Source organism: Lepus europaeus, chromosome 23 (assembly GCF_033115175.1).
Source record: "Lepus europaeus isolate LE1 chromosome 23, mLepTim1.pri, whole genome shotgun sequence".
Classification (NCBI taxonomy): domain Eukaryota; kingdom Metazoa; phylum Chordata; class Mammalia; order Lagomorpha; family Leporidae; genus Lepus; species Lepus europaeus.
Window position 1 is genome coordinate 21,107,273 of NC_084849.1, and position 21,147 is coordinate 21,128,419.

Sequence of the window (21,147 nt, forward strand, 5' to 3'; positions counted from 1 at the left end):
CGAGGCCTGATTACTCCATAAGCTCATCAACTTCAGTGTCCTCAGAATTTTTAATTTTACCCGTTGTGTTGAATGCGTAATGATATCTCTCTGTGGCTTTAATTTGAATTTCTCCAGTGATCAGTGTGCTTATTGGCCACTTGTGTAGCTTTCTGTTCAGAGTTTTCACAGTTTTTTTCAAATTGAATTGTGTTGAATTGAGTTGTAAAAGATTTGTTTTAAAAATTTTTCTGGGTATGAGTTCTTCAATATATATGTAATTTATTTAATGTATCATTTACTTAGTAATGTTAAAAAACAAAAGTTGTAATTTCATGAAGTCTAATTTATCAGTCTTTTAGTTCTTACATCTCACAGATTTGTGTATCCTAAGTAACCTTTTCCTGCTTCAGAATTGTCAAGTTTTTTTCCTCTCAATGATTTCTTCCAGGAATTTTGTGGTCTTAGTTTTATTTAGACCTTTAGACTCTTTCAAATGGACTTTTTAAAAAAATATTTATTTATTTAATTAAGAGGCAGAGCAACAGGAGTGTTGGGGTAGAAGAAAGAATTTCCACCGGCTGGTTCACTCCCCAAATTGCTACAACAGCCTGGGCTGGGCCAGACTGAAACCAGGAGCCAGGAACTCCATCCACGTGGATGGCGGAGACTCAAGCACTTGATCCTCATCTGTGGCCTCCCAAGGTGCTCACTAGCAGGAAGCTGGGTAGGAATCCCAGGAGCCAGGACTCAAACCCAGACGTTCCAAAATGAGAAGCAGGCGTCCCAGGCAGCCGCTTATCCTGCTGTACAACACCGGCCTCTAGTTGCAGGGTTTTTTGTCTTCATTTTTTTTTTTTTAACTTTCTGTGTCTGCTTTGTAACCTTCCCTCTTTGCATTTCTGAAAGCATTTGCTGTATTAGAAGTATAAACTTATCCATAATGTACAGCATATAGAATTGAAGACACTTCCAGCTGCTTGAGCTTCTTACTCTGTCCCCATGTCCAAAGGGTACAGCTGTCATCCATAATAGTTCACTCCTACCCTACAGTTACAAGTTTTGCTTTTCCAGTCATATGCATTTTAATGAAATTAATGCGAAATAATGACCTTTTACATTTATGTGCTATATTTACCATTTATGTTCCTCTATTTGTAAACATCTGTGTTTCCATCTTGCTGGCCTTCTCCCTACAAGACCATCCTTTGGCTTTTATTTCATTTTTTAAATTTTAATCTACATTATTTGGAAGGTTGAGAGACAGCAACAGAAAAAGAATAGAACTGGACCTGACGTCTGCTGGTTTACTCTCTAGATGCTCAGCGCAGCTGGGACTGGGCCATACTGAGGCCAGAAGCCAGGACTCAACCTGGCCTCCCACGTGGGTGGCCGAGACCCAAGTGCACGAGCCATCACCGATGCCTCCCAAGGTGAGCATGAGCAGGAAGCTGGAATTGGGAACGGAGCTGGGACTTGAACTCGCACACTCCGAAATGGGATGCAGGCATCCCAAGCGGTGTCTTTGCTGCTGGACAAAGCACATGGCCCTTGAACGTTTCTCGCAGTGCAGTTCTCCTGACAATTTTCTCGATTTTATTTTTATCTGAAATGTCTGCTTTTTAACGAAGTTTATAGAAGGGTTCTTTAACTGGCTGTAAAATTCTGGATTAATTGTTTTTATTTTCACTTGAGAGGTGTTTCTGTGCAGTCTTTGATTTCATTTCTGATGAGAACTGGAAGTCATTTGAATCATCCATTCTTTTATGTATAGTGGTTTTTTTCTCTCCAACTGCTTTAGAGATTTTGGCTTAATTTTAGTTTTTATCTTTCTTACGATTTTGTGTCTTGGCATAATTTTCTTTGTATTTTTGTACTTCATGGGAGTTCACTGAATTTCTAAGTTTATGGTTTCCAGCATTTTGAGTTCATTTTTGGCTATTCTTCATTTCTTCAAATATTTTTTCTGCTGTATTTTCTCTGCTCTTTCTGGGACTCGGGTCACATATATGTTGCACCCTCTGTGTTCCCTCAGTCCCAGAGGCTTTGTTCATGTTTTGAAACCGTGTTTCTGTGTAAAGATCGCTAATTTCCATGGACCTCTCTCCCAGGTCACATATCCTTCTGTTTCCTTCAAGCTGCACTTATCCATCCAGTAAGTTTTTGTTTCAGATATTTCTCTTTTCAAATCTAAAATGAGTTTGAGTCCCAGCTGCACTTTGGATTTGAGCTTCCTGCTACAGCAGCAGGTGATGGCTTGAGTCCTGGAGTGCCTGCCCCCGCCCTGGGAGACCTGGATGGAGTTCCTGGCTCCTGGCTTTGGCCTGGCCCAGCCCTGGCATTTGGGGAGTGAAGCAATGAAATTTTAAATATCCATTTGGTCCTTTTATGTAATTTCTTTTTCTCTGTTCAGTTTTTTATCTTCTCATTCCTTGTGAGCCCATACTCCCTTATGTCTCTAAATATTAATGTCATAATAATTAAATCCCTCCTCTGTATTTTCAGAGCTAATGGTTCCTCTTGGAGTTAAGATCCACTGAGTGTCCAGTGTGGTTCAGATTTTCCCATTTATGTGCTGTGCTCTTGGCTTGTATTCCAGACATTATGAATGATGCATCATAAAGACTTTTGAATTCTGTTATGGTCTTCATAAATGTATTGATTTTTTTTTTTTTGATTGGGCCATTAGGTCAATAGAACTAGAACCTCTATCCCTCTGCAGTGGAAAGCAGCTAAAATGTTGGTTTGGTTCTTGGAGGCTGCCCATCACGTGTACGTGTCAGAGTCTTGGGGCTGCAACCACACCACTGGCGCTATGGCCTGCATCTCCTTCCCAGCTACTGCACTGGCCCTGAAATCTGTTGTTTGAGACCAGAGAGTTAAGCTGTGGATTTCTTTAAATCTGAGTTGCGCTTTGTTTTTTTGTTTTGTTTTGTTTTGTTTTTTTGACAGATAGAGATAGACAGTGAGAGAGAGAGAAAGGTCTTCCTTCTATTGGTTCACCCCCAAAATGGCCGGTACAGCTGGAGCTACGCTAATCCAAAGCCAGGAGCCAGGTGCTTCCTCCTGGTCTCCCATGCAGTGCAGGGCCCAAGGACCTGGGCCATCATCTACTGCCCTCCTGGGCCACAGCAGAGAGCTGGACTGGAAGAGGAGCAACCTGGACTAGAACCCAGTGCCCATATGGGATGCCAGTGCCGCAGGCGGAGGATTAACCAAGTGAGCCAGGGCACCGGCCCCATGAGTTGCACTTTTTAACCTCTGTGCATGGCAGGGATTGGGGCCTGCCCAAAGAAGATAGAAAACCCATCCCATGTTCACCCCCTTGCCAAGAAAAAAAAAATTTTTTTTAGGATTTCTGCCAAGAATCTTGACCTTGACCACTCTCCCAGGGCCTGTATCTAGTTGGGGTTTTGCTTTTTACTATGCTTTGTCGAGTTTATCACTGTCAGAGGTCGAATTGTCACTTCAGTAGGAGCTACTCAGCTATGATCAGCAGAAGCCCCTGGGCTCTCTTCAGTGCGTGGAGTTTTATGGTCACCCCTCTGAGTACATCTCCCATGTGGGCCTCATAAACGCCTATTTTAAGACGTGAATTCCACTCTGTGGCAGGCAGAAGCAACGTTGTCCCAGGCTCTGGCTGGCAGATGTGGTGTTAGTAATCCCTGGACCTTGCATCCGGTCAGGGAGTGCTCCAGGCTGTGCAGCGAGCACACTGCGGGCTTGCAGGGCCAGTGGTTGGGGCAGAGCATACATTTAGAGCCCGATTAGGGAGATGCTTCTTCTCTGTGGTCAGTAAGTGTGAAATCATTATGATAAACCACTTCAACCCTTATAAGTGATTCTAAAAAAATACATAATTTAGAGTAGTGATGAATTTGGGTGTGCCCAGGGAAAAGAAGATTGCCTGCAATATTAGGAAGTTCAAGATCCATAACCATCTGCGACTTGATGGAGGGGGTGTAACATAAAGATGTATGATGCCATTTGTAAAACTAATTTCTCTTTTCATTTAATCTCTTGTTGCCTAAGAAACTGCAGCTAGTAATTAAGATACCATTTTGGTCTTGCTTGTAAATGCTGTTGCCTTCATTAAATTTCACACTTGTGAGAAGGAGCTATTAAGAGACAGCCTAAGGTAACACTTTTGAATAGCTAACTTTGTTAAAAATACGTTTTCCAAATTTCTTGCAATAAAATGTAATTGCATTTTCTGTTTTCACTTGTGTGGAATCTTCTCTCACATTATCAATTAGAGATAAGTCTTGGTGCTAGAGGGAATATTATGTTAAAGTGGAGTGGGATAAGTACAGTGACTTGAGTTCTTTCTTTGCCATTCATAATAAATAGTTTTCTTGTTTCTTTGCTATTTTTTTCTCGCAAACTATTTCTCATAAGGTCAAAGAGTGGCAGAGGAGAGAGTCCAGAATATGTACTATTTTGAAACTGTCAGATGTTTAAATATTTGTCTTTAAATTATCCAAAAATGTTAGGAATTATTCAATAAATAATCATTGCAATACCAGAATACCTTGGTTAAACAAACAGAAACAGGGTGGAGGGAGGTAGCCTTGGGGTTCCTGCCACCCGCTTGGGAAGCCTGAATTGAATTGCTGGGTCCTGGCCTCTGACTTTGGCCTGTCCCAGCCCAGGCCATTGCTGGTGTTTGAGGAATGAATCAGGGGATGAGAGCACTCCCTCTCCTCCCTTCCTTCCTTGCCTCCTTCTCTTCCTTTTGAATTTTTATAAATATTTATATGTGTACTTACATGTTCACATATGTTATTTATAACTCTAAATACATATGGTATTTATTATTTGCTTATATTTAATATATATTATTTATGCATATATATATACATAGAGGGAGAGGGAAAGAAAAAACTGTGTAGTCTCTTATCGTTGGTGATTCAAAGTCACACCAAGGAAAACTTGTTCTGCTTTGTAAATGGACACATGGTAAAAATGTTGGCATTGTGAGTGTGAACAGTGAACTTTTTGTAATATGTCTTCTTTATTTCTTGTGTTTTGATTTTTCCATTGATTTTCTAAATCCTTATTTCTGTGGCCCATCATGAGATTAGTAGTAACGAAAACATTTTCAGATTACATGTTCATATTAGCTTTAAGTATCACGTATCAGTTTATTTCAAGACAAATCCAAATTCCAGTGTGTTTATCAGTAGCTCAGTCAGATCGAAGCAACACTGAATGCTTCTTTCTACCAATTTTATTATTTAAAAAATATTTATTTGAAAGGGAGGGAGGGAGCGAGAGAATCTTCTATCTGCTGGTTCATTCCCCTAATGGCCACAAAGACTAGGGCTTGGTCAGGCCAAAGCTAGAAGCCAGAAGACAGGAAGTTCTTCCAGATCTCCAACGTGGGTTCAGGGGCCCAAGCACTTGGTCACCTTCTGCTGCTTTCCCAGGCTGTTTAGCAGGGAGCTGATCAGAAATAGAGCAGCAGGGACTTGAACCAGTGCTCCTCTGGGATGCGGGTGTCTTGGGAAGAGTTTAACCTGCTGCGTCACAATGCCAGCTCCACTTTCCAATTTTAAGTCCATTTTACATATTTTTAAAAGGTGACAGTATTATCATGCTGTTTCTAAGACTCTTTGTCCAGATACCGGTAGTATTCTCTGCCATATAGTCATTGTAACCCCGAAAGACAGTCTAGAAGGAGACGTCCAGTTTTATCCTTGGGGTTGACTTTGCGCTGTGGCTCCTGTGTCAGGTGAGACCCGTGCAGTACAGTAGTCCCCTCGGCCTCATCTGTGGTTCCACTTTCCACGGTTTGTTACCTGTAATTAGCCAAGGTCCAGAACTACTAAATGGGAAAAAAAAACCACAGATAATTCCTCCAGGAGTCGTCCCTTCGTCCAGCATGTCCACACCATACTGGTGGTGCCTTAGGAACTGTCTGGGTTATCAGGTGGGCCGTCTGTCGGGCCGTCACCTTGACGTGGAGCTGTTGTTGAAGTCACACTTACTTTGTGACACAGTGGCCTCAAAACGCAGCAGTAAAGTGGCCCCAGAACTCAACACGGGAAAGGGCTGATGAACTCCCCTGCGGCGTGGCAGGGCTGCAGGGCAGTGGACAGGAGCCTGGTGTCTCAGATTCTGGCCATCCGCCATTTTGTCCCCCAGAGAGAAGGGATGTGTTTGTGTCTGGCTCACTTTATTTCACACAGTCGCCCCGGTTTCCTCCATGTTGTTGCAGATGGTGGGCCTTCTTCCGTGTTGCAGGCTGTGGTATGCCCTGCTGTGTGTAGATGTGTGCTCCGTATTTTCTTTGTCCGTTCGTCCAGTGATGGACACTGGGTGACTTGGGGTCTTGGCTGCAGTGACCAGTGCTGCAGGGAGCGTGGGCACGCAGATGTCTCACCGCCCTGCTGATGTCATTCCTCTGGATGGGAGTGCTCGGGCTCATGGCAGTCCTGTTTGTAACTTTTTGGGGACTCTCCATGCTGTTTTTCATAGTGGTGGCACTAGTTCACATTCCCACAAACAGAGAGCAAGGATTCTCTTCTCCACATCTTCCCTAACACTTTTTTGTCCTTTTGATAATTGCCATTCAGACAGGCGTGCAGAAGTGTCTCACTGAGGTAATAATTTACATTTTCCCTGATGAGTGATGCTGAATATTTTTTCATTTCCGTATTTGGCCATTGTATGTCTTTTCAGAAATGTCTATTCAGGTCTCTTCTTTTAATTGGGTTGTTTTCTAGCATTCCTGACGTAGTTTTTATACTAACCTCTTATCAGATACGTGGCTTGCAGATTTTTTTTTTTCTCCCCTTCTGTAAGTTGTCTCTTAACTCTGTTGTTTTCTTTGCAAGGCAGTAGCTGTTAAGTTTGATGTTTCTGTTTCCTGTGCTTTTGGAATAATATCCAAAAAATCCTTGTCCAGATGAAGTATTCCTAACTCTGACTTGATCTCATATGTTGACACATTTGACTACATGAAATTCAAGGGCCTGTACATCCAAAAGTCATCAGCAGGCCATGGAATAACACTGGAATCTGTGTCACAAAGGGGAGGCTAATATCATTAATATACAAGGAGCTCTCAGAACATGAGAAGAAGAAAAACCCAATGCAAGACGAGACAGAAACCTGGACATTCAGTTCACAGGAAAGGAAGTCACGTAGCATGGAACGCAGGAGAAGGTGCTGTGCCCCTCAGGAGTGAGGTTCGCGTGGAAACCACACTGGGATGTGTGAACACGACTCCCAGTGAGGAGGAACGGGCCGTTGGTCCCAGCGTTCCGTGTGCTCAGTGATGCCCGGCACAAAGCTGGGTGGTGGTCGGTGTGTGGCGTTTCCTGACACTCTGGAAAAGGCAGTGGGACCCGGAATAGCGGGGCGGGACGGTCGTGAGGGAACTGAGTGCTGTTTGTCACAAGACAAAGGAGGAGTGTTTCTGTGTGTAAATTATACCTCAGTAAACCCAATTTCTTTTTTTTTTTTTTTTTATGGACAGGGAAGTCAAATTTATTTCAAAACAGAAGCTTTGTTGGGCTGCATCAAATGCAGGAGAAAAGGGATACCTAGGGGCGTGGTTAAATCACCAGTGTGCATAACAGTGAGATGTGCCTCAAATAAGCCTTTAAAACTTTAAAAACTGAACTAGAACATACCCATGCAGTAATATTTTTTCAGTGCTACTAATGAAAACTTAAAGCTTGCACTGGGAATTTACAATGTGGCAGAAAGTTCATCGCTCCTGCCTTTGACCCTAACGTATAGACGTCATGACAGGGTCTGTCAGTAAACCCAATTTCAAGCATTCATATTAAAACCACACTATGGAGGGCGCCGGCGCTGTGGCTTACTTGATTCATCCTCCGCCTGTGGCGCCGACATCCCATATGGGCGCTGGGTTCTAGTCCTGGTTGCTCCTCTTCCAGTCCAGCTCTCTGCTGTGGCCCGGGAAGGCAGTGGAGGATGGCCCAAGTGCTTGGGCGCCTGTACCTGCGTGGGAGACCAGGAGGAAGCACCTGGCTCCTGGCTTCGGATCAGCGCGCTGCGCCGGCCATGGTGACCATTTGAGGGGTGAACCAATGGAAGGAAGACCTTTCTCTCTGTCTCCCAAGTCTGCCTGTCAAAGTAAAAAAAAAAAAACAAAACAAAAAACAACCCACACTATGATATCTTTTTTTTTTTTTTTTGACAGAGTGGACAGTGAGAGAGAGAGGTCTTCCTTTTCCATTGGTTCACCCCTCAATGGCCGCCACGGCTGGCATGCTGTGGCCGGCACACCACGCTGATCTGAAGCCAGGAGCCAGGTGCTTCCTCCCAGTCTCCCATGCAGGTACAGGGTCCAAGCACTTGGGCCATCCTCCACTGCCTTCCTGGGCCACAGCAGAGAGCTGGACTGGAAGAGGAGCGACCAGGACTAGAACCTGGTGTGCCAGCACCGCAGGCGGAGGATTAGCCAAGTGAGCCGCAGCGCCGGCCTATGATATCATTTCTTACTAGCTTAGCAAAATTTCAAAAACAGCACAATCCTAGCCTTCGGGAAAGTTGCCAGAACCTTGGAAAGCTGCATGTGCATTCATTTAACCGTTGACCTGACAGCCCCAGTCCCTTCTTATTGCTGCCTCGCCCTGCCTGCTCCCACGCCCTGAGAGCTAGTTGTTCTGCGACAGGTGTGCGGGCAAGGGTTGTTGAATGCAGAGTCAGCACGTGGAGATGAACCCGTGCCCTCCTCCCTCTACAGGGATGGGTTCCTCCTCCGCACACAGTTCCTCGCTTTGTTCCTTCACTTCTGATACCAGAGTTTTCCTAATCACTGCATGAAGAGCCTCTTCAGTTTGGGGGGTTCTGTGGCAGGGGGTACCCTAGAGGATATTCCACTCGGAACATAATTTCCTTTGTAACTGGTTTCCTTCTAGATTGCCGTCTTTTTCTATTACAAACAGTTCTGTGTGGCAAAACCATTACATGTGTTAATTCCCGTGTAGTAGCTATGTAGGATAAATCCCAAGAATTAGAATTGCTGGGTAAAATGCAAAATACAGGTGTAATTTTGAAGGTTATTAACTAGTTGCCAACGCTAGAGTGTGTTGTACCAGTTGACACTCTGATCTGTGACCCAGGAGAATGCCTCCCTCAGCTTTGCCAATACAGATGTTACCGGGTTTTTGGATTTTTGACAGGATAACCTAATCTTAGTTTTGTTCATTGTCATTTTATGTATCAAGGAGATTTGCTTTTCGTGACAGGACATGCAGATATTTTTCCCTCTCTGCCAGTTGTATTTTGAATTTGTGGTTAGAGGTTTCTTTTCCTGCCTAGAACTTTGTAATTTTTATGGAGTTAAATAGCTTTTCTTTCGTTGTTTGTGGATGCTGAGTATAGTTCAAAAGACCTTTCTCACTCTAGAGTTATGAAAGACCATTGCTGCAGGTTTTCTATTTTCATTTTTTGCATTGAACTTTTGATTCACTTAGAATCTACATCTTCAGTAGATTGAGTTTTTTTCCCGAATAGTGAGTTGTCTTAATACTGTTGAAAAACATGTTTCCTCTCCAGTGGTTGCTGAGCTACCACCACCCTTGCGCGTCATCATTTCAGGGTCTGCTCTGGCCTTTGGTTTTATTGCTTCGTCTTTACATGTGAGTGCTGTGCTTTCCTAATAGGACCTTTGTCATTCGGGCAGCCGGTCCACCTGCCACACATGCTGCTCTCCCTTGGGAGCTTTTCTGGGCATTGCTACCTTCTGTGTTTCCAAGTGGGTTTTAGAACCCTCTATCTAATTCAGCAACAATGGAATCCTCCAGAACAAACAACTCAATACTAACCAGAAACTTTTTTTTTTTAATTAAAGTTTCACTCCATTGCTGAACTAACATCAAGAAAATTTGTTTTTTCCTAAATGAGGATATTACATACTGTACGCTTGGAATATTAGTATGTTTTTGCATTTGAAAAATCAAACTATTCAAAGTAATATTAAATAACGCAGTAGTAGCATCTGATATCTCAGTATTTATGAAAGCGTCACAGTTACATGCAGTACGTGCTTTTAGCTGCTTTTCTTTTTCACTGCTGTTTTCCTGCTTCTCTCACCCAGTCCGTCCTAAGTTCACATGAGGCAAAGCTGCTTCTCAGAAACACCCCTCAGTGCTGCTGTGATGTTGTGATGCAACATTGCTAACTTCCAGTGTCATCTGATTTTACTAGAACAACATTTGTACTTAATACAGTTCTAACAACAAATACCAGCAGGAGTATTTGGAAGTTTAAGGGTTTATTTTTCTCAGACAGGATTTTTGTTAGCTCAATATACTTAAATATTTTACAGTTCATCTAGAAGAGGACCCTGGGAAATTTGAGGAAGTATGAAATACTAGAATGTACTGTAAAGCTGCAGTATCTAAAGCAGTACAAGTCTGTGACAGGAACAGAGGTGGTTTTAAAAAGGAGAGGAAACTGCTGAAGTACTACAAGTTAATATGTTTTTTCTACTATTTTACTGTTTTTTCAAGTGTGGACAAGATGGAAGGATTACACAGCAGACACTCATATACAGAGTATCCAGGTTCTACTGTTTACCTGTTAATGTCCTTTCTTTTTTTATTTTTATCTTTAAATATTTATTTATTTATTTGAAAGTCAGAGCTACACACAGAGAAGGAGAGGCAGAGAGAGAGAGAGGGGGGTCTTACATCCTCTGGTTCACTCCTCAGCTGGCCACAACGGCCGGAGCTGTGTTGATCTGAAGCCAGGAGCTTCTTCCGGGTCTCCCATGCGGGTGCAGGGGCCCAAGGGCTTGGGCCATCTTCTGCTGCTTTCCCAGGCCATAGCAGAGCTGGATTGGAAATGGAACAGCTGGGTCTCGAACCGGTGCCCACATGGGATGCTGGCACCACAGGTGGCGACTTTATCTGCTACACCACAGTGCCGGCCCCTGATGTTCTTTCTGTGTCACATAGCCATCTCTTTGCCTCCCTTCATCAATCTAGCTTTTACAAAATCCATTTCAAAGTGAATTTGAGATGTTGTTTTTCCCCCAGCATAGCAGTGCAAGAAAATGCGGCTCTCACATCTTTTAGAAATATTTTATTATACTTGTAAATACATAATATGAAATTATTTCAAAAAGGTTATGGAAAGTGAAGTTAAAAGATAACTTTATTTGGACGCAAAAGCTTTTGAAATCCTTGCTTAATTTTTTCATATTATGTTATCCGTAAATTTTTGAGGCCCCCCTATATGCAGTTATTTAAAAATCTTTTGCCTTCTCAAAGGAGAAAATGAACTACTTTAATAAAGAAGTCAAAGTTGATAAGATGTTGCCAGATTACCAAAGATTTAAAATGTGGGCAAAACCTAGTTTGGGCAAGAGGTAGAAACCAGGCCCCCTCAAAGGTTGGTTTTAGGCAGGTAGTGATTCAGCTTCTATGGAAAGCATCTGGTGCTGCATGTCGGTATGTATAATACATAACACCTTCTACCCAGTAGTCCCACTTACAGAGCGTATTTCAAGGATATAGATACAGAAAGTTGTTGATCTCAACATTATTTATGAAACTGGAAAAACGGGGTGTTGCGGCACTGTGGCATAGCAGATTAAAACTGCTGCCCGTGATACTGGCGTACCGTATGGGCACTGATTCAAGTCCTGGCTGCTCCATTTCCTGATCCAGCTTCATGCTAATGGCCTGGGAAATCAGTGGAAGATGGTCCAAGTATCTGGGTCCCCGAAACCCATGTGGGAGACTCAGATGAAGCTCCTGGCTTTGGCCTGGCCCAGCCCTGGCCATTGCTGTCATCTGGGGAGTGAACCAGTGAATGGAAGATCAAGCTCGCTCCCTCCCTCCCTCTCTCTCTCCCTCTCTCTCTCTCTGTGACTTTCAAATAAATAGGTAAATCTTTTTTTTTTTTAAGTGAAAAACTGGGACCCTAAATGTAAAATAGGTAATTGATAAATTATAGCTGTGTATACTGTAGAATCTGTGTTTATGTGAATAATGATGATGTCGGCTGGTGCCACGGCTCACTTGGCTAATCCTTCGCCTGTGGCGCCGGTATCCCAGGTTCTAGTCCCGGTTGGGACCGGATTCTGTCCTGGTTACTCCTCTTCCATTCCAGCTCTTTGCTCTGGCCCGGGAGTGCAGTGGAGGATGGCCCAAGTGCTTGGGCCCTGCACCTGCATGGGAGACCAGGAGGAAGCACTTGGCTCCTGGCTTCGGATTGGCGCAGTGCGACAGCCGTAGCGGCCATTTGAGGGGTGAACCAACGGAAGGAAGACCTTGCTCTCTGTCTTCTCTCTCTCTCACTGTCAAAATCTGCCTGTCAAAAAATAATGATGATGTCATAGAAAACAAATAGCGAGTTGACAGATGTAAAGCCAGCCATACCAGTAATCTATTCAATATGAATGGAATAAATATTCCAAAGGCAATGTTTGTCCAGCTGCAAGATCCAAAATAAATGCTATTTGCAAGAGACACATTTTTAAAATTTTTGTTTTATTTGAAGGAGAAAGAGTTCCTCATTCACTCTCTCCAAATGAGTGTAACAGCTAGGACCGGGGAAGGGCAAGGCCAGGAGCCGTGAACTCAGTCTGGGTCTCCCATGTGAATGGCAGGAACCAAGACACTTGAGCCATCATCCCTGCCTCCCAGCGTGGGCGTTAGCGGGAAGCTGGGCTAGAAGCAGAGCCTGCACCCAAACACAGTGTTAGGGGAATCCGAGGTGGGCAGACTCCCTGTGTTCAGACAGGCACCAGAGACGGTGGAGGATGGCAGCAGGTGATTACGGCAGCGGGCTCAGCTGGAATCATTTCCCCGGAACTGAGCGACAATCCCGAGTTTCTTACAATGTTTATAGGTTCGTCAGCATCATACCTTAGCTGTTACAGCACTGGGGGGGTTAAATTGCAGCCTTCGGGACTTAGGACCACACTTCCAGTGGTCGGTGGGCCTGGTATGTTTGTAGAGGGGATACTAGGGGCAGATTGACTAGGCCAGATTCATGACTGGAGTTACAGAAGCAGAGCTTAGGACGTCTTCCCTCCGCAGACAAGGTAACAGTGGGCAGTGCTGCACTAGTGAATTGCGAGCTGCCACTTCTCAGGGTCTGTGTTGGGAGGAGGCGTCTGCTGCTCTTCTCTGTCTCTGCTTGCAGCCTTACTTCCTCTGCACAGGCACTCAAGAGATGGGATACCAGCATTCTGAGCAGCGACTTGATTGCACCAAATACCTGTTCCCAACAGGTGCATTTTAGACTAAAAGGCACAAAGACCTGAAAAGAATAGAAAATGATATGTCGTACAAACAGAAACCATGGAGTGGCTGGAGTAGCCATAATAATACCAAGCAAAATGCACTTCAGCAATTGTTGCTAAAAACAAGGCGGGGTGGGGGGTTGCTGGTGTCGTGATGCATCAGGTTAAGCCGTACCTGTGAGGGCAACATCCCATATAAGCCCCATTTTAAGTCCCAGCCTCTCCGCTTCTGATCCAGCTCCCTGCTAATGTGCCTAGGAAAGTGGCAGAAGATGGCTCAAGTACTTGGGGCCCTGCACCCACCTGGGTGACCATTCTGATGGAGTTCTAGGCTCTTGGCTTTGGCTTGGCCCAGCCCAGGCCTTGTAGCGTTTAAGGAGTGAACCAGCCTGTGGAATCAGTCTTTCTCTCTTTCTCGCTCTAAGTCTGCCTTACAGATAAAAAATAAATAAATCTTAAAAAAAAGAGGAACAGTTCATAATGATAGAAGGACCGAGCACATCAGGAAAATAGTGCTCCCGATGACAGCCCACAAGTCTATGAGGCAAACTGACAGAACTGGAAGGAAAAGGTAATGCAACAATTGTGTTTGGAGATTTCCCTTCTCTTGCAGTGATTGGCAGAAGGATGAGATGTAAGGATGTAGGAAATTTGAGCAGAATTACCCACCAACTTCAACTCAGATCTATAGCCTCTCCATCCAATAATGACAAAGAGGTCTTTGCAAATGCAGGTGGAGCATTGGTAAACAAATTGTAAAGGATTTAAATTATTCAAATTACTCCAGGCCTAGAGAAATTGAATTAGGAATGAACAATAGGAAGCCACCTGAAAAGAATTAAGCACTTGAAAATTAAACTGCCCACATTTGAGTCTGAGAAGAAATGAGAGGGATGTTAGAAAATACCTTGAACTGAATTAAAATGAATACAAGCATGAAGATGTGTGGGATGCCACAGAAACTTCTGCCACTGCACAAGAGGAAGAAAAAGTTCTGACAATAATAATCTGCTTCTATCTGAAGAAACTGGACACAGAACAGCAAATCCAACTCCAATAACTAGAGGAAGGAGGTAGAGTTCAGAACACGTCAGTGAAATAGGAAACATAAAATCCATGAACGCAAACAATAGTTGTTTTTAAAAAAAGTTTTAAATACTGTCTTTAAAATAGCCAAGGAAAAAAGGCAGAGATTACCAAACTCAGAAATGAGGGTGGTACGTTTAGCCTAGTGGCCAAGATGCTGGTTAAGATGCCCACCTCCCTTATAAGAGTGCCTGGGTTTGATGCCCAACTTTATTCCTGATTTAGCTCCCTTCCAGTGCAACTCTGGGAAGCTGCCCCAGGCCAGGCTGTTGTGAACAACTGAAGAGTAAACCAGTGGATAGAAGCTCTCTGTCTCTTTGCTTCTCAAATAAGTAAATAAACTAAAAGCAGAAATGAGCTAAAAAAAAAATTGTTACAAACCCTACAAAGATTTAAAGGTTTATAAAGAAATGTTACTTTTTTTGTCTCAAATAGACAATAAATAGATGATTGTTCTAAGGATACCAAATACCAAAGCTAAAGAAGAAATAGGAAATCTGAATACACATATATTAAGTGTAAAAATTGAACTAGACTTTAAAGTTTATCTTCCCAAAAAGAAAAGCTCCAACCTAGATAGCTTTCCTGGTGAATTCTACCAAAGAGTAAATGCCAGCTGTTCACAAATTCTTCCAAAGGTAGGAGAGTGGAGGACATTTCCAAGCTTCCTCTGAGGCCACTGTTATCCAGAACCACACACATCACAGAAAATAAAATCATAGACCAAAATATTCTAGAATATAGATGTGCAAGTTATTGAATAAATATCAGCAAACCAAGTCCAGAAACACATAAAAGTTATTATAATACCAAGTGAGATTTGCTGCAGGAATGCAGGGTTGGTTTAACCTCCAAAAACTAATCAGTGCTACTTTGGGGCTGGCACTGTGGCATAGTGGTCTAAGCCTCTGCCTGCAGCACCAGCATCCCAAAAGGGCACCAGTTTATGTCCTGGCTGCTCCTCTTCTGACCCAGCTCTCTGCTATGTTCTGGGAAAGCCAGAGAAAATGACCCAAGTGCCTGGGCCCCTGTACCTGTATGGGAGAGCTGGAAGAAGCTCCTGGCTTTGGATCGGCTCAGCTGTGGCCATTGCAGCCATTTGGGGGGTGAACCAGCAGATGGAAGACCTTTCTCTGTGTCTCTCATTCTGTCTGTAACTCTACCTTTCAAATAAATAAATAAACCTGTAAAATAAGTGTTAGATTATTAAGTCAATACATTATTGATAAATGATGAATAACACATACTTTCAGTAGGCACAGAAAAGGCATTTGACAAAATTCAACATTCTTTATGATAAAAATCATTCAGGGCTGGTGTATAGCAGGTAAAGCTGCCACCTGGGATACCAGCATCCCATGTGGGCACCGATTTGTGTCCCAGCTGCTCCACTTGAGATCCAGCTTCCTGCTAATGGCCTGGGAAGTCAGCGGAAGATGGCCCAAGTGCTTAGGTCCCACCATCCACGTGGGAGACCTGGATGAATCTCCTGCCTTTGGCCTGGCCCAGCCCTGGCGGGTGGGGTGGGGGCATCTGGGGAGTGAACCAGCTGGTGAAAAATATTCATATTCTCCCCCCAACACACCCCACTCTCTGTCACTCTGCCTTTATTTGAAGGGAAGAATTAGAGAAAGGGAGAGAGAGAGCAAGCTTCTGTTTACTGGCTCACTCCCCAAATAGCTGCTACCACCAGAGCTGGACCAGTCCAAACCCCGGGTCCAGGAGCTTCCTCAGTGTCTCTCACATGAGCACAGGGGCCCAAGCACTTGGGCCATCATCTGCTGCTGATGAATTGGAGCAGCCAGAACCTCAACCAGTGCCCATATGGGATGCCAGTGCCACAGGCATCAGCTTTAGCCACTACGCTACAGCTCTGGCTCCAATAAATAAATCTTTAAAAAAAAAAAAAAACCCACACACAATAAGCTAAAACAGAAGATAAATTCTTCATCTGGTAAAGAGTATCTAGGCAAAACCCACAGCTAGTATAATATTGTACAAGACCGGCCGCTTTTCTGCCCAAGAACAGGAAGAAGACAAGAGTGTCCACTTATATTCAACACGTGGAGATTCTAACCAGGGCGATTTGTCAAGAAGAAGAAAAGACATCGAAATTGAAAAAGGAGTAGTAAAAACTATCTCTTTGCAGATGACTTGGTTTTTTAAAAAGATTTATTTTATTTATTTGACAGAGGGAGAGAGAGGTCTTCCATCCACTGGTTCACTCCCCAAATGGCCGCGACTGTTGGAGCTGGGCTGATTCAAAGCCAGGAGCCAGGAGATTCTTCTCAGTATCCCATGTGAGTGCAGGAGCCCAACTACTTGGGCCACCTTCCGCTGCTTTCCTAGGCATATTAGCAGAGAGCTGGATTGGAAGTGGGGCAGCCGGGACATGAACCAGCACCCATCTTGGCGGCCCCAAGATGACATGATCTTATATGTAGAAAATCCTGAGGAATAAACTGTTAGAACTAATAAGAAAGTTCAGCAAGGTTTCAGGATTCAGTATCAAAGTTGAAAAATGTATTAATTTTTTTAAAAGATTTATTTGAAAGGCAGAGTTAGAAGGAGACAGAGATCAATCTGCCATCTATTGATTTACTCCCCAAAATGACTGTAACAGCCAGGACTGGGCCAGGTTGAAGCCAGGAGCCTAAAACTCCATCAGAGTCTCAAATGGGTGGTAGGGGCCCATACACATGGCCCATCTTCCACTGCTTTCCCAGGCACATTAGCAGGGAGCTGGATCAGAAGTGGAGCTGCTGGGACTTGAATTGGTGTTCATATGAGACTCTGGCATTTCAGGTGGTAGCTTAACTCACTATATCACAACACCAGCCTCGAAAATCTATACACTTGGAATGAATAAGTAACAGAATTCTATTTATGATAGTGTCAGAAGGAACAAAATATTTAGGGATTAGTTTAACAAAAGAGTACAAACCTTGCTGTGTTGGTTTGCTGTACCACAAAATGGGTACCTGAAACAGCAGAAGCACACTCTCACACTGCTGGAGGCCTGAAGGCCAGGGTCAAGGCCGACTTCCTCCCTAGGGCTGTGCAGGAGAACGCGTGCCTCTCCTCTGTCTCATGGTTGCCTGGTTCTCTGGCAGCTCTTGGCTTCTGCTCCATCAGCCCCCATCCCTCTCATGGTGTGCTCTCTGTGTGTGTGTGTGGATGTGCCCCTGTTTATAAAGACAGCAGTCACACTGGGTTAGGGCCCTCCCAGAAGACCCAATCTTAAGTCCTCAAAGTCCCTGTTTCCAAATATGGTCGTGTGACCTTACCTCCCAGCTGTGGAGGTTAGGACCTCGGCATCTTTTGGGAGAACACAGTGCAACCCTCTAGCCCTCACACTCTGAAAATACAAAATGTGAAAACTTCTGAATGTATGGAAAGGCGCTCCACATTTGTGGATCAGTAGACTTAAGATGGCAGCACGCTCTAAGTTACTCTACAGATTCAGTGTGCTCCTTTTATGCTCCTAACTGGCTACTTTGCACAAATTCGTAAGCTGATCTTAACATTTATATGGAAACTTGAAAGGCACAGAATAACTGAAACAATGTTGGAAAGCATCATTTTGAGGGACTCCCGTGCTTTGGTTTTACAAGTTAACAGGGATCGAGCCAGTGTGGCACTAGCATAAGGAGACGGAGACCAGTGGGGCATAATTGCGAGGTCAGAAGCAAACTCGTACTGCTACACTCACTTGCTTTTTAGCAGAGGTGCAAAAGAATGAATCTGAACCCACACCTCACGTCATACACAAAACCGGATTTAAAGGCTGGGCGTTAGGCCAGGCAGTGAAGAGGCAGGCTGGGATGCCCAGCTCCAGCTCCTGGCTCCAGCTTCCTGCCAGTGTTCACCCCGGGAGACAGCAGTGATGGGGGCTCAAGTCGCTGGGTGCCTGCCTGGCTTCAGTCCCAGCCCAACACTAACTGCTCTGCTCATTTGGGGACGACCCAGCAGATGGGAACACTTACACACGTGTTTCTCTTTTCCATCTCTCTCGCTCACTCACTCTCTGTTTTCCTGCTTCGCAAAAGATATAATTTTTTTAAAAAATGGATTGCAGGCCTAAAAGCCAAAACTATACAACTCTTAGAAGAATACAGACTTGGATCCTTGTGACCCTGGAAAAGCTGTGGTTTCTGAAATACAACACTAAAAGCACAAGAGTAACAACAACAAATAAAAACTTCTGTGCTTTAAAAGACACTGTCAACGTGGGGAAAATATCTGGAGAGGAGACAATGTTGGCAAGTCATGTATCTGATAAGGGGTCAATCTCTAGAATAAATGAAGTACTCCTGCAACTCAGTGGTGGGCCATCAGAATATGAGCAGAGGCTGTCAGTAGACATTTCTCCAAGGAGAACAAATTGCAATAAACACGTGAAAACGTGCTTGACATCGTTACCATCAGGGGTGCAAAGCAAAACAGCACAGTGCCGCTGCACAGCATTGGGATGTTGTCATCAGCAGACCCTAGAGGTGTTGGTAGGGTGCGGAGTAGTCAGGACTCTCGTACACCAATGGTGGGATTTTAAAATGCTGCAGCCACCTCAGAAGACAGTCTGCTGTTCCTCAGGAAGTTAAACGTGATAACATATGAGCCAGTGATTTCATCCCTAGGTATGTTCCCAAGAGGAATGAAAACATGGACCCACGTGAAAACGTGTGTGCACATGTTCACAGCAGTAACCCAAGAGTAAGAACAACTCCGATGTCCGTCAGTTAGGACTGAGCTTTGCGCTCCTGGCTTCAGCCTGACTCAGTCCCGGCTGTTACAGGACTTCTGGGAGCGAAGCAGCACATGGAAAATAGTGTCTCTCTTTCTGATTGTCTTTATCTCTCACTGTGTCTCTGCCTTTAAAAAAATTAAGAATTAAAAAAAGATAAATTTATTTTGATGCAAAAACTCCTGAAATCCGTGGTTTTCTCAAAACACGTTCTCATGAACAAACCTTTGAAGATTCCTTGTGTGCACAGATTTCAAATTTTTTTGCATCAGAATAAACCTACCATTTAATTCCACTTTCCAGACTTGTTGAAATAGCCTCGTTCTTTAAATGAGTTTGGTACATGAGTTTTATATCAAAACAATTACTAAAAATATATAAATGCAAGTCACTGTGTTGCTAGGATGAAGGGGGAAAACTGATCGTCTTTGATACAGAAAAATCATTGGAGAAAATCTAAACACTCGTGGTAGTTGAAACGGAACACACCAGGGAGAGAGGGACTCCCCAGCGTGGCTGCAGCCAACATAACACTCACTGGTGGAGACTCACGCCTTCCCCAAGACAAGGAAGGCGGTCTCATTTAGGCCAGGATTTCCTGTTTGCACATTTGATGTTTTTTGTTGACAGTTGAGCATAGGGAATTTTACCATTTAAGGAGTTGAGTTTTTTTTTTTTTAATTATTAGTATTCCTGACATAGTCCTGAGCTTATTCGAGAACACAGGGAAATTACCTGGAAACCATTTGATCCTTCTTGTTTTTGCTTTTGATATCTGTTGGGCTGGACTAGAGCAGTGGTCAGCCTTGGGCTGCTTGTTACCCACTCTGAGGCAAGGAAGGCCCTTTTGTTGATCTGCGGAAGTGCTGTTACGTCGAATGCTTCGGATGGTCCTTGCCTAGGCTTCCGGTAGCTTCCACACACTCCGGAGTTTGTGGGTGCTTGGGAGTATCCCCGGGTCACTCTGCACAGCTGTCGTCTCTGGGACTCTGTGCTGAAAACTGGTCACCCTGTTCTCCCCACGCTCTCATCTTTGTCTCCTCAACTTGGAGGACCCATTGCACCCCACGAGACTTCCGTCAGGCTCCGCGTCCTAGAAACCCTGGCCAGGCGGTGAGCCCGGGGCAGGTGGAGAGCACGCTTGATTGGGTTCCGTCTCAGAGTCCCTGGTCTTTGTTGCCTGATCCCTGGTATCTCAGAAGCTGCGGTGTCATAGCTGTTTTGTCTGTTCTCTGGCTTCAGACAGGGTGGCAAACACGGGCACTCCAAGCGAGCCAGCACATGCAGGTTTTTTGACAAAGTTGGCAGGGAAGATCCATGAGGGGAAAACAAGTCTTCCCAACACAGGGAGGAGGTGCAGTTGAATGTCCATATGTGGAGGGAGGGAGGGAGGCCTGGAGGCGGGGAGGGGAGGGGAGGGGAGGAGGGGGGCCGGGAGGGGGGCCGGGAGGGAGGGAGGGACAAAAGGAAAGAAAAGAGAACTGAGACCCTTCCTTAGCGCCGTACACTAATTCCAGAAGAATCATTTGTGGGTCTGAAACATAAGGGCTGAAACTCTAAAAGGCCTAGAAGAAAATACAAGAGGAAGTTTATAAACTTTTGGGTAGGCATTGATTGCTTAGGTATGACCCCAAAGCACAGTTCTTAATTTTTTTAACGATTTTTGTTTATTTGTTTGACAGGTAGAATTACAGACAGTGAGAGAGACAGAGAGAAAGGTCTTCCTTCCGTTGGTTCACTCCCCAAATAGCCACAACGGACACAGCTGTGCCGATCTGAAGCCAGGAGCCAGGTGCTTCCTCCTGGTCTCCCACGCAGGTGCAGGAGCTCAAGCACTTGGGCCATCCTCCACTGCCTTCCCAGGCCGCAGCAGAGAGCTGGACTGGAAGAGGAGCAACCAGGGCCTTTATGAGATCCCAGTGCCTCAGGTGGAGCATTAACTTAGTGCGCCATGGCGCCAGCCCAGAATTCTTAAATTAATTTGGCTCCATCCCCAGCAGATCCACACACGAGAGACCAGGCAGCAAGGATCAAGCAGATACTGGTACAGCAGTGTGTAAAGTGTGCACAAGCAGGAGCAGCACCGAGGTGAACGAATGAC

At 44.5% G+C, this 21,147-nt stretch overlaps 1 long non-coding RNA gene across 1 annotated transcript in view; it reads left to right on the plus strand.

Annotated features, from left to right (window-relative positions):
- The window catches only part of LOC133752004 (uncharacterized), a 58,801-nt gene that overhangs the window by 21,572 nt on the left and 16,082 nt on the right, over nucleotides 1-21,147 (plus strand). Inside the window, exons 3-4 of the long non-coding RNA XR_009864880.1 lie at nucleotides 1,298-1,412; nucleotides 16,495-16,602. This is a non-coding gene — a long non-coding RNA (uncharacterized LOC133752004). The remainder of the gene's footprint in view (nucleotides 1-1,297; nucleotides 1,413-16,494; nucleotides 16,603-21,147) is intronic.